Source organism: Nelumbo nucifera, chromosome 1, assembly GCF_055504915.1.
Source record: "Nelumbo nucifera cultivar China Antique chromosome 1, China Antique-T2T, whole genome shotgun sequence".
Classification (NCBI taxonomy): Eukaryota; Viridiplantae; Streptophyta; class Magnoliopsida; order Proteales; family Nelumbonaceae; genus Nelumbo; species Nelumbo nucifera.
This window is the reverse complement of record NC_142649.1, coordinates 181,676,302-181,689,372: the sequence shown is the minus strand read 5'-3', so window position 1 is coordinate 181,689,372 and position 13,071 is coordinate 181,676,302. Positions and strand designations below refer to the sequence as shown.

Sequence of the window (13,071 nt, the reverse complement as noted above, 5' to 3'; positions counted from 1 at the left end):
AATAATTTTAAGTTTTACTAGGCTTGAACGACCACATACTGGCCCACACTACAGGAAAAATGACCTTTAATGACAGTCAAACTACTGCTGAAGGTTCCCAAAACTGTTGCTAGAAACTTTACCGACAGTCAGCAAAAAGCCGCTAAAAGGACTATCAGTAAAAGTTCTAGCAGCAGTTTTCCCGACTACTAGTAAAGAACAAAAAACTGCCCGCTAAAAGATGAACCAACTACCGCTATAAGTGCCTTTTAGCGGCAGTTAAAGACATCTTTAGTGTCAATTGCGACTGCCACTAAATCTATATATATTTTTTATATAACCTATTTTTTAATGTATTCCTAATTTTCTTAAAATAATCTGTTTTCTCTATATTCATCTAAATTAAAATGAAACACAAAAAAATCAAAACATCAATTACAAATAAAATTTAAAAATCTATTATCCATTCAAAACTTTTGAGTCAAATATACTTCAGTTTCAAATTGATAAATTCTTGGTTTGTACAAGAGATGTTCCCTTCACAATGCCATTGGGAGCTTTTCAAATCAAGACTCAGCATGTCTATTCTACTGCTACTTCCTTCAAAACCTTCCACAAGTAAGCCCTTATGCCTACCAAGCTTTGGTGATTTCAGTGTTGGTGGTATCTGCACAATCAAGTTAGATTTTCAAACACAGCTGGAGAAGAGTTCTAAAACTGGCATCCAAAATAGAACACATTCTGTCATGTTGATACCATGAAATTCCAACCCCAACCAACCATGAAATTCCTGAATCAATGTTCGGTCTCAACATGGAGACAGAAAAAGGGCCACTACCCAATGTTGGTCCTGGCCTCCTAGTTTCCTAGCAGACAGGGACAGACACAAACTGAAATAGGATTTTCTAATACTTGAACCCACCTTCCTTTCCAGCCCAAGATTTTACCATTGCACCATGCAATGGCCTCTACATGGTGACATAGATACTAACGAAAAATCATATTTCAATTCAATCATTTTCAGGTTCTTCACAAAGCTGCAATGTGCATTGTGGAGGTAGAATACAAAAGCTTCCCGACAATGAAATTTGAAAATCCTTTACTGCTGCCACTACTAACTTTTCCTGTATTCCACAAGTTAGTTCTAAGACTTTTATCTAACAGAAGAATTATGTTACAAGAGGATCAGAGGAAGAAGCTTTCACGTGTACATCGCCAAGTTTTCATGTCATCAACCATAAAAAATACATGTAAAGTTGAGATGCACAAATGCCAAAGGATCCAATGATAGTTGATGGTCCTCAATTATCTGGTTATAGATGCAGCATGCACACGAGCATGCACATGGATTGAACAATATCCATGGCTTCTATACACAACCTTGATCGGTCATGCCTTGAGCAAGTGTTAGGAAAGCAGCAATGATTGTACCATGCACCAAAGCCTTGCCAAGTATACATGGAAAAGAACAGAAGAAAAAACATATATTTAAGTTGTAACTTGGTGTCTTCTTAAACCAGCAGGAAGCCAAAATTTGAGGATGAACTACTTGAAGCCAACTTATGTTGGAATTAATGGAGGGCCATTACCAATGTTGAATCCAGCTATTTGGGATCTTGGGAAAGGAAGACTGGATACAGTTCTAACCTTTGGCATTTTTTTGCACAAAGTGGCTGTTCTCGGATTCAAATCCATGTTCTCATGCTTGCCGTGTTGGAGATAAAGAAAAGTTTCATATTGGAGATAGAGATAAATCTCATCAGATAGATATGTAGCATCTTTCCTTGTCTTGTATGACTCTATCTTCATGTTGTAACAATAAAATAAACATCTTTTAAACATTTGTATATATAATACAACTCAGCCAAGCTTGCACGAGTGTGTAGACTTTTATGCTCACTTAATTTTTCTACTCTGTTATGGTATCAGAGCAGTAAACGCTAGCGCCTCTCTCAAACTCTTCCATGGCTTCCATAGGATCAACTACGGGCAATGCAACCTCACAATCTAGATCTAATGTTGGATCTTTACTGGTACAAGTCCAATGATTCACAAGTCTGATTTCAGTCAAGCTAACTAGAGATAATCATGTCATCTGGGAAGCACAAGTCGTCCCTGCTCTTAGAGGTTTGCGGGTCTACGGATATGTTGATGGTACGTTTCAATGTCCTCCTAAATCCATTGATAATTCTAGTTCAGATGTCAATCCAAATTGCATTGCCTAGATTGAGCAAGACCAACTGATTCTCAATTGGCTTTTATCAATTCCAGTTCAGATGTCAATCCAAATTACATTGCCTAGATTGAGCAAGACCAACTGATTCTCAATTGGCTTTTATCTTCACTTACAGAGCCTGTTTTGGCTCAAGTTGTTGGGTGTAATACCTCACAGGATCTGTGAAGCACTCTCAATCGACTCTTTTCATCATCAAACAGATCCAGAATTCCTGATCTCAAATTAGAGCTTGCACATGTACACAAAGGAAAATCATCCATGGCTGATTATATCCAGAAAATCAAGAGCACTGTTGATGCACTTGCTTCAGCCAGTTATATTCTTTCAGAAGAGGATTTTATCCATTATTTGTTGGACAGAATGAGCCCTGATTTTGATGCATTTGTTGTCTCAGTTACAACGCGACTTGATGATCTTACTTCAGCAGACATTCAAAGTATGCTTCTCTCTTATGAAAAACGATTGGAGCGTCACTCCCTACTATTATCATCGTCACCATCTGCAAATGTTGCAAATCACACACACTAGAAAGGTAAGAATTTCTCTCATTCTTCTAATGCACAATCACCTAAACCATGTACTACTGATCCTGGATCTTCTAACATCAACAACAATCAGTGGGGTGCTCCCTCATCTAAGCCGAATAATCCAGTGATCTGTCAATTGTGTCAATACCGTGGTCACACTGTTCTGACTTGCAGAAGGCGGTTCAGGGGCAACAAATCACATGACTGCAGCTTTGGACAATCTCTCTCTTCACAACAAATACCATGGCTCAGATCAGGTCTCCATTGGAAATGGTACAGGTTTGGGCATTGCTGATATTGTTTCTTCTATTCTATCCACATCATCTAGTGATGTTTCTTTATATAACGTTCTACATGTGCCACTGATCTCCAAGAATCTATTGTTTGTATCTCAGTTTTGTAAAGATTATAATGTTGTATTTAAGTTTGATGCCAGTGGTTTTTGTGTTAAGGACAAGAGAAGGGGGAAAGAGATATTTCAAGGACCACTCAAGAATGGTCTATACCACGTGCAACGTGATCATTCTAATGGTGCTGCTCTTGTTAGGGAAAGGACTTCAGCCTCCATTTGGAATTATAGACTCAGCCACCCCAGTTCATCATTAACTAATAGAGTTTAACAGCAGCTTCATTTACCAGTATCGAATAAGTTAGTGACATTTTGCGACGCTTGTCAGTTAGGAAAGAGCCATCAGCTCCTTTTTATGTCTAGCTCCATAGTTGTGTCTGCTCCTTTATAATTAATATTTTTTGACATTTGGGGTCCAGCCCCAGTCACTTCTACTAGTGGTTATAAATATTATGTCCATTTTGTTGATGCATTTAGTCGCTTCACATGGATTTTTCCAATGGCACATAAATCTGATCTATATTCAATATTTGTTCATTTTAAGAAAAGTGTTGAGAATAATTTTGACTGCTGCATCAAGCAACTACAAACAGATGGAGGGGCTGAATACAAATCTATTTCTTCTATTCTACATGATTGTGGTATCACACATCGTCTGTCCTGTCCACATACACATGAGCAACAGGGTATGGCAGAACGCAAACATAGACACATAGTTGAAACTGGTTTGACACTTCTAGCTATGTCTGGTGCTCCTCAAAAGCATTGGTTTGATGCATTTGAGACTACCATTTACTTAATTAGTTGTCTTCCAACACCTGTGTTATAGAACTAGTCTCCATGGCAAAAATTATTCAATCATCTTCCAGACTACTCCTTGCGGGTATTTGGTTGTGTGTGTTATCCTCACTTGCGGCCTTTTAATCATCATAAAATGGATTCCAGATCTACTCAATGCATATTTCTTGGCTATAGCAGTCAGCACTGTGGATACAAATGTCTCCATCTAGACACAGGACGCCTAGTGATATCTCATAATGTCATTTTTTATGAGAATAATTTTCCCTTCAAGAATGCTTTGCACTGTTCTTCTGATGATAACAGCTCCTCGGCATCACCAGTTAGGCCTCTCATTGTCACCTCTCCATGTTCCAATCAGCAGCACATTACCACCTCCATCATTTGACTTGTCCATAGTATCTCCCCCTATTGCTCCTTCAAATTAGTTGCCTATAGCATCCCCATCATCATCTGGTTCTTTGACGAATACATGTCCTACAGCATCTATACATCCCATGCAAACAAGAGCCCGATCAGGTATTACCAAACCCAATCCCAAGTATATGTTGATGAGTAGTTTCTTAGAAGAAACTAAACCTTCTTCCTATATTAAAGCCTCTAGAGATCCTAGATGGCACAAGGCAATAAATGAAGAATTCAAAGCTCTCCTTGGCAATCAGACCTGGATACTAGTTCCTCGCCCTTCAAATTGTAATATTATTGGAAACAAATGGGTGTTCCGAATTAAAAGGAAATCAGATGGGACTGTGGATCGGTTTAAGGCCCAACTTGTAGCACAAGGTTTCACTCAAGATCCTGGATTTGATTATGATGAAACCTTCACTCCAGTAATAAAACCGGTCACCATTCGGTTAGTTCTATCCTTGGCTACTACTTACAATTGGGAGGTACGTCAATTGGACGTTAGTAATGCCTTTTTGCATGGCAACCTTGAGGAGGACGTTTACATGAGATAGCAGTGGCTTTTATAGATCCTCAATTTCCAAATTTAGCTTGCAAGTTACAGAGGTCTCTTTATGGACTTAAGCAGGCTCCTCATGCATGGTTCACCCGTCTTCGTGATGCTCTTCTTCAGATTTGTTTTATGGAGTCAAGGGCTGATGCTTCTCTCTTCACATTGCGTTCTCAATAGTTCTTTTGTGCTATCATCATCTATGTTGATGATATACTGATGACTGGATTAGATTCCTCTCAAATTATGTCTCTCATCTTTGCTCTTCAACAACAATTTGCGTTAAAGGACTTAGGTCCCTTGCATTACTTCTTGGGTATTGAAGCCCATCGTTCCAATTCTGGTCTTCATCTTTGCCAACATAAGTACATTCAAGATCTTCTTGCCAAATCCAAGATGCATAAAGCCAAACCCACTACTACCCCTATGGCAGCCTCTACTTGGTTGTCTGCTCATCAAGGTGAACCACTAGTTGATGTTTCTCTTTACTGAAGCATTGTGGGAGCTTTACAATATGTGACTCTCACTCGTCCTAACATATCTTTTGTCGTAAACAAAGTTTGTTAGTACATGTAGCATCCTACAACAAAACATTGGGTTGCAGTTAAATGCATTTTGCGTTGCTTGAAAGAATCCATTACTCATGGCATCTTTATTCGTCGTTGTTCTTCTATCACATTAGACACCTTCTCTGATGCAGATTGGGTCGGGTGTCCAGATGATCATAGATCCCAAGGGAGCTATTGCATTTTTCTGGGTGGAAATTTAGTCTCATGGAGCTCCAAGAAGCAAAGTACGTTATCTCGTTCCAGCACAGAATCTGAGTACCGTAGTCTCACGACAACCACATCTGAACTAACTTGGATTGAGATGCTCTTACAGGAGTTGGGTTTTCCTCTTAGTACCAAACCCATTTTATGGTGTGACAGGGAGCAACCTTTCTCTCTACAAATCCTAGATTCCATGCTTGTACCAAACATATTGCCTTGGATTATCACTTTGTACGAGAGCATGTGGCTTCCAAATTATTGGATGTACGGCTTCTCCATTATCTAGATCAACCAGCTGACATCTTCACTAAGCCAATATCTTCAGCTAGGTTATCTCAACAGTGTTCCAAGCTCACTGTGATTCCATCCCCGTTTCACTTGAGCAGGGGTGTTGGAGATAGAGATAAGTCTCATATTGGAGATAGAGATAAATCTCATCAGATAGATACGTAGCAGCTTCCTTATCTTGCATGACTCTGTCCTCAAGTTGTAACAATAAGATAAACATCTTTTAAACATTTGCATATCTGTAACAAACTCTATCACAACAATTGTATATATAATACAACTCAGCCAACCTTGTGAGAGTGAGCAGATTTTTACACTCATTTAATTTTTCTACTTTGTTTTATGCCAATCCAAGATTTTACCATCACACTAAGTAATGGTCCCTATATGTTGAAACTATTGAAAAGAAAAAAGCTCTTTTGGACTGGGAGATAGATATTTAACTTGAAAGACATGCTTCTAGTCTATAACACATTAGAGGACAAACACCACCTAAACAAGTACATAGCAAAGTGGATAAGTAATTTAGGTTAAGGATCAACAAAAAAGTGTGGTCATAGGGTGGCAATTTAGACACCCATGAGGAAGGGAAGTGGTGCTGAATAGCACATCTAGGCTGATTTTTGACCCAGTAAATCTCCTCAAAGCACCAAATGGAAAGTAACCATGTCTATGTATATTCTGAAACATAAATGTCTATATGGAAATGAAATAAGCAGTGAGACATGGAAAGATGGGCACATGAAGTCATTAGTAGTAGTACAAACACTTACTCAGGAGATTCTTTCTGATACCCAAAGTCTATTGCTGCTTTGATGACTTTCTGGTATGTCTGTTTCATGACATCCTGCCAAAAAAGAAACAAAGATGAATATTTCTGCCCACAAATATTTCCTTCACACTACAGGAAAATTGACTTCTAGCAACGGTTTGCTAGAAGTACCAAAAACCGTTGCTAAAGACTTCTAGCAACGAACTCGCAACGGACACAAAACCGATGCCTCTTTCACCGTGGCGATAGGTTCTCACTACGGTTTCAGAAAACTGTTGCTAGAGCTATCATTTAGCAATGGACATTGTCTGTTGCTATAACATTATAAAAACCGTTGCAAAAGTACCTATAGCAATAGACGAAACCGTAGCAAAAAACATTTTTAAAAAGAAAATTAGTCCTCTTATTGCAATGATTTTTATGAAAACCGTAGCTTCAGAATGTTTACCGCAACGGTTTTTCATGAAAACTGTAGCTAGAAAATGTCTATCGCAACGGTTTTTCATGAAAACCATAGCTAAAAAATGTCTATCGCAACGGTTTTTCATGAAAACCATAGCTAGAAAATGTCAATCGCAACGGTTTTTCATGAAAACCGTAGCTAGAAAATGTCTATCACAATGGTTTATAAAGAAAACCATAGCTAGAAAATGTCTATCGCAACGGTTTATAGGGAAAACCGTAACTAGAAAATGTCTATAGCAATGGTTTATAGAAATAATCGTTGCTACAAAATGTCTATCGCAACGGTTTATAGAGAAAACCATTGTTATAGAATGTATATCGCAATGGTTTATAGAGAAAACCGTTGCTATAGAATGCCTATTGCAACGGTTTATAGAGAAAGCCATGGTTACAGAACGCCTATCGTAACAGTTTATATAGAAAACCGTTGCTACAGAATACCTATCACAACGGTTTATAAAGAAAACCATTGTTACAGAATGCCTATCGCAACAGTTTATAAAGAACACCGTAGTTATCAAGTACCTATTGCAACGGTTTATAGAGATAACCGTAATTACATAATACCTATCACAATGGTGTATTATAACCTGCTATAAAATAATTGAATGGTTATCAAACTATTGATATAACCTATTATAAGATAACCGTATAGTTATCAAACCATCAATATAACCTGTCATAAAGATAACTGTATAGTTATCAAACCATCAATATAACCTGTCATAAAGATAATTATATAACTATCAAATTATCAATATAACTTGTTATAAAGATAACTGTAGAGTTATTAAACCATCGATATAACCTATCATAAAGATAATTGTATAGTTATCAAACCATCAATATAACATGTCATAAAGATAACTGTATAGTTATCAAACCATCAATATAACCTGTCATAAGATAATTGCATAATTATCAAATCATTGATATAACCTGTCATAAGATACTTGTAAATTTTAATTTTTTTTCATATGCAAATGCAAACACAAAAAACATGTATCATTTAATTAAAGTAATTAATGTTTCCAACAAAAAAGTAATAGCATGATGTTCTTATTTTTAACAATAAACATAATAAAAGAAGTGTCAAATGTCTTCAATGTCTTGTTAACTTCTCCATCAATAATTTCTCTATCGTTGTGTAACAACCTTTTGAATCTGTAAGAATTGAAAAACGAGTATAAGAAACAAAAAAATAATCATTTCATACTATCCAAAACTAAATAGTAAAAGTTAATTAAGTATAAAATATTTACCAAAGCTATAGGCCATGCAATGTGGAATATTCAAAGTAAATTAAGACATGAAGCAAAATAAGGTAAAATCCAAAAAAAATATAAATTATTCTAATTTTATGTGTCAAAAAACTCAAAAGGGATTCAACCCAACACCAATAGGTATGTGGGGTTTTTAAATGGATTCCAACTGGACATAGAAAAGAATCATCTCATGTAAAGAGTATCCCCAACCCATTGAACCAAAACCCTCAAGAAGGAATCAACAACACATCCCATGAAAGCTAGGGTTCTTTGTTCTAACTAAAGAAAAAGAAAAAGAAAAAGCCAATCACATGGTAAGAAACATGGGATCCTTGTTCCTATGTATTTAATGCAAAATTAGTAAGTTGGTCTAGGGCTTTTAATGCAAACCAAATCAAATATAATTTTGTCCAATTATCCAATGAAATTGAAGTGAAAGTCTAACTAATTCCTGTGGGATGTTTGATGTTTGAGAAGCACCACCAAATTGCCAACCATGGTCTAGATCATCCTTTCAAGTCAATTTCTGGCATTAGATTTCTTTCATGTGGTAACTCATCAAATGGACAATCTTGATCTAGAGAGAGAGAGATGGTTTCTCTAAGACATACTTTAATCCAAAGTTATGCTTCTAATCAAAGTCTTTGTAAGCTTTATCTCCAGCCCCAAGTTAAAATGACACCCAAGAAAGGTACATTTGTTTACAAAGTAAGATCTCTCTCTCTTGTGCCCTTTTATTCTTTCTTGCTTTTTAAATAATTAAAAGACTCCCAAGTCTTTATATTTCAAAAAGCTCTTCCAATCTTGAGGCATTTGATAACCTAAATACCCCATAAATTTTTGGTTGAACTATAGAGAGACTCATCCACACTTTGTTCTACTAGAACCAGCTAGCCTTTCCACTTTGAGATAAATAATATATAAGACACAACAAGTGATTGCAAATATTTGCAACAACTGTAATGGTAACAACTGGAAGTTGAGCCACATGTCTTTATGGCATTCATTTATGTATCTATGTCCGTTAGTCCATTACCTTATTATTAATGCAATCTTTTGAACTGATATCCCTCCTCTCCTTGAAAAAGGCAGGTCTATCAAGCATGTAAAACAAGGGAGAAAAACTGAAGGGCATGGGAAAAACATAATACCTTTTGACACCAATAAAATGGATAATCAATGGTGCTGATAAAACAGGGCAACCACTGCTAAAGAGGGGAATTTATTCTCAATCACAGTAAACTGAGCTCATAATTGCTAAAATGTTATGCCAATGCTAAGCATATATTATTATTCATAAAAATAAAAAAAAAAACAAAGCCCGATGTTGGGTATCCAGGTGGGTAATGGTTTGACCCCATGATGTGGGGAAGAGGGTCACTAGAGCCAGTTATGGTGCTAAGAACCAAAGAGATCATGAATGGCCGACTTGCAATGCTGGCTTTTGTGGGGTTCTGGTTCCAAGCCATTTACACAGGAGGACCCATTGAGAACTTGATGCTTATATTGCTGATCCTGGACACTGCATGCTCATATCTAATGCAAGAAGACCCATGTGTTTGATACATTATGGATGGTCAGAGTCAGACCCTTGGATCATCAAACGAGCTTGATCTTCCTGTAACATTTCATGTCAAATTGAATGGGTAAGTCCTTGTCCAACTCCAAGCCTCATAACATCTATCAACCTCTTTCTTGCTACTTGTAGCTCAACTTCATCATCATCCTCCCTTATACAAACCTCCTGTGGACTACTATAGAAACTTGAAGCATAGGGATCAAGTGATAACTGAATGCTTCTCCCACTCATTTTTTACTCCATTTAAGGTTGGTATGCTAATCCGTTCAAAAGGCCACTGCCATGGAGCTTGTAGAACTTAATATAATTTGTTCAGCCTTTTGAAGCTTATGTGAATTTATAAATGCTGCAGTCTTCTTTGTTATTTTGCAGCATGGATGAGAATATATATTCTGATATCTGAGACAAGGCAAAGGCATATCATATTATTAGTTGTGCATGCATGATTTTAGTCCATCAAAATGTTGGTGGTTAAGGGGTAACTTGATACCTAAGTAAATGGAAAACAACGGATTAAGACACGAAGACATACCCCTTGGATTCTCTTTCCGGTAACAAGACACTTAGGCCCACTGACTCTGTTCTTGTTGCTCTGGAAAACGAGCTTCCCACCTGAATTCCAACACAATCAGAATAAATTAATACACCTCAAAACAAAATCAAAGAAGAATATCAAAATTGCTTCAAGGGCAACTGATACATTTATAGATAGCGAAAACAAAACCTTAAATGATTTGCGGCTGTCATCATCTTACCACAACTCGTTTTGCGATAGAATGCCCCTTTTGTTTGCTTCACAATAAGGAGAAACTCGATTGTAGACTGAGAGATTGAGATGGAATGCCCCTGGATGCGTTAGACTGTGAGATTGAGAAGTAGAGACATCACCGAACAGAGAGAGATAGAGACCTCGAGAGAGAAGGGGAGGGAGAAGGGGAGGTAGAGAAATACTAGGGTTCGTGAGTGAAAAGGTGTTGCAGGCTATTCGGTTCTGATAGTGTGAGAAAGAAGGGGAGGGAAGAAATTCGAAGGGGTTCGAGTGGGAAAATTTTGCTAAAGATAGGGTTCCTATCGGGGATGCTAATGAACCGGGTCTGGCCGGTCCTAATTAAATATATTAATTATATTTGATTTAAGTTTTTCATCTTTTTATAAATAAAAAATTTAGAAATTATTTTTAGAGGCAAAAAATGGTTTTTTTTGTAAAATGGTTGAAATAAGTTATTAAATAAGTATTACTTTATCAATTACTTATAAAAAGTATTTAATAATTAATGAAGTTTTAATTTATTAAATAAATACTTATTTTTAATTAATTAACTAATAATTAATAATTATTTATTTATATTTTATATATAACTATTTAAAGATATAAAGTGGGCCGTGCCAGGCACTACATCTCTCTCTCTTCTGCTCTTGCACCACTACATCTAACCCCATGCAACTAAACAATGGATCAGGACTTCATGGATTCTTTAAACCATCACTAATACGTATATGTATGCATGTCTTCTTAGACAATATTTCTCATGGGTTTATAAGGTAGTAAGTTAGGATCGAATGAAGTAAGCTAGGATGGAAATTAGAAAAAGTTCAAATTTATCTTATTTGTCAGAGATGGATCAACTAGAAAACTCTGTGGCTGTACTTTTGGGGCTAGAGATGTAAATTTGGGTTAGCCTGAAATCGAAAATACCAAGAGAACACAGGGTATTCACTGACTTCACTCCATTCTTCCCAAAATCTGATAGAACTGTCATTGCTAATTGGTATAAGAATGTTGATGGAGACAAACAGGGGGAATAGGGAAAAACCTAAAAACAACAAAAAAGACAAATAGAACAACAATTGAAAAAAATCAAAACTTTCTCTAAAGAGATTTCGAGAAATGTAAATTAATATTGCAGATATTGCTATTGTTGGCCCTAGAATGATTTTACCATTGAAAAAGAGAGAACGAACCAAGCAAACACTCCCTCAAGGATTCTGCCTTCAGCCCCAACCTTATAAGTCATACGGCGACTCCGAGACTTCTCACTCCCTCATGTCTACACTAATTCCTACTTCCTACCTAATCAATTTCAATTCTACCGCTGCTACTTGCCGCTGTCGAGGATGCCATCCAATGAAATATGCTACTGACCTCCATCACCACCCCTCACTTCATTTACTGATTCATGCGAAGAGGAAGCATGGGTTTGGGCCCTGATTAAAACCGAGCATCACCGGATGCTAAACCCGCACTCACCAGTTATCTCTATTCTACCATTGTCTCTCAATCTCTCTCTCGCTTCATCTCCTTCAACCTCAGCAATAAACCCTGCTCCTCCACCCTCCTCTATGATCTCTTCCTTAGCTTCTTCATTGATCCCTTTCTCCGTTCTGCCACCGTTGTTGACATCCTTGCTGACCATTGAAAATGTGGGAACGGTTTAAGGCCTCTAGCGAGTGAATTCGCGCGCAAAAGATAATTTGAGTGCACGGAGAGTTTTTATCAACCAATTTGGCGGTGTATTTTTGCTTGGTGTTTTTTATACTTCTTAAATAAAATATTTAAACGTGCATAGTGTAATTGTGTAAAGCACAACTTTTAAAACTACCAGTCGCTATTCAACCCCTTTCAAAACTGCCGCTATTTATCAGTTTTTTTGTAGTGCCAGTTATTGCTCAAATATATTGAGAATGAATTATTTTCTATTACTTTTGATAATATTAGTAATAATGATTCAGTAATAAATATTTTCAAATCTCAATTAAAACCATGTTTAATATAAACATTTTATATTAGATGTTAAACATAGATGGAATTCTACCTATGCTATGTTAGAAAGTTGTATTTCTCACAAACAAATTCTTAATGATTTTTATAATGCAAAAATGCCTATTGATATTATATTTGAGGAATATTGAGAAATGGCAATTTGTATAAGAGATTTTTTAAAACATTTTTATGATGCAACTAATGAATTATCGGGTATTTATTATCCAACTAGTTGTAATTTACCTTATCAATTAATGGTGATTAGTGATTGTTTTGCAAAATATAAAAATAATCCACAATTTAAAAGTATTGTTAAGACAATGGAAA

At 36.5% G+C, this 13,071-nt stretch overlaps 1 long non-coding RNA gene across 2 annotated transcripts; it reads right to left on the bottom strand.

Moving 5' to 3' along the window:
* Positions 1 to 414: 414 nt before the first annotated feature.
* LOC104600244 (uncharacterized) lies at positions 415 to 11,053 on the bottom strand. Of its 2 annotated transcripts, none has more exons than XR_002022812.2 (5): positions 10,739 to 11,053; positions 10,516 to 10,595; positions 9,994 to 10,382; positions 6,676 to 8,303; positions 415 to 646 (listed from the first exon to the last, which is right to left on the bottom strand). It is a non-coding gene; the product is annotated as an uncharacterized LOC104600244 (long non-coding RNA). The 2 variants fall into 2 exon arrangements; XR_735644.3 differs by having other exon boundaries at positions 6,676 to 6,749.
* Between the last annotated feature and the right edge of the window lie 2,018 nt (positions 11,054 to 13,071).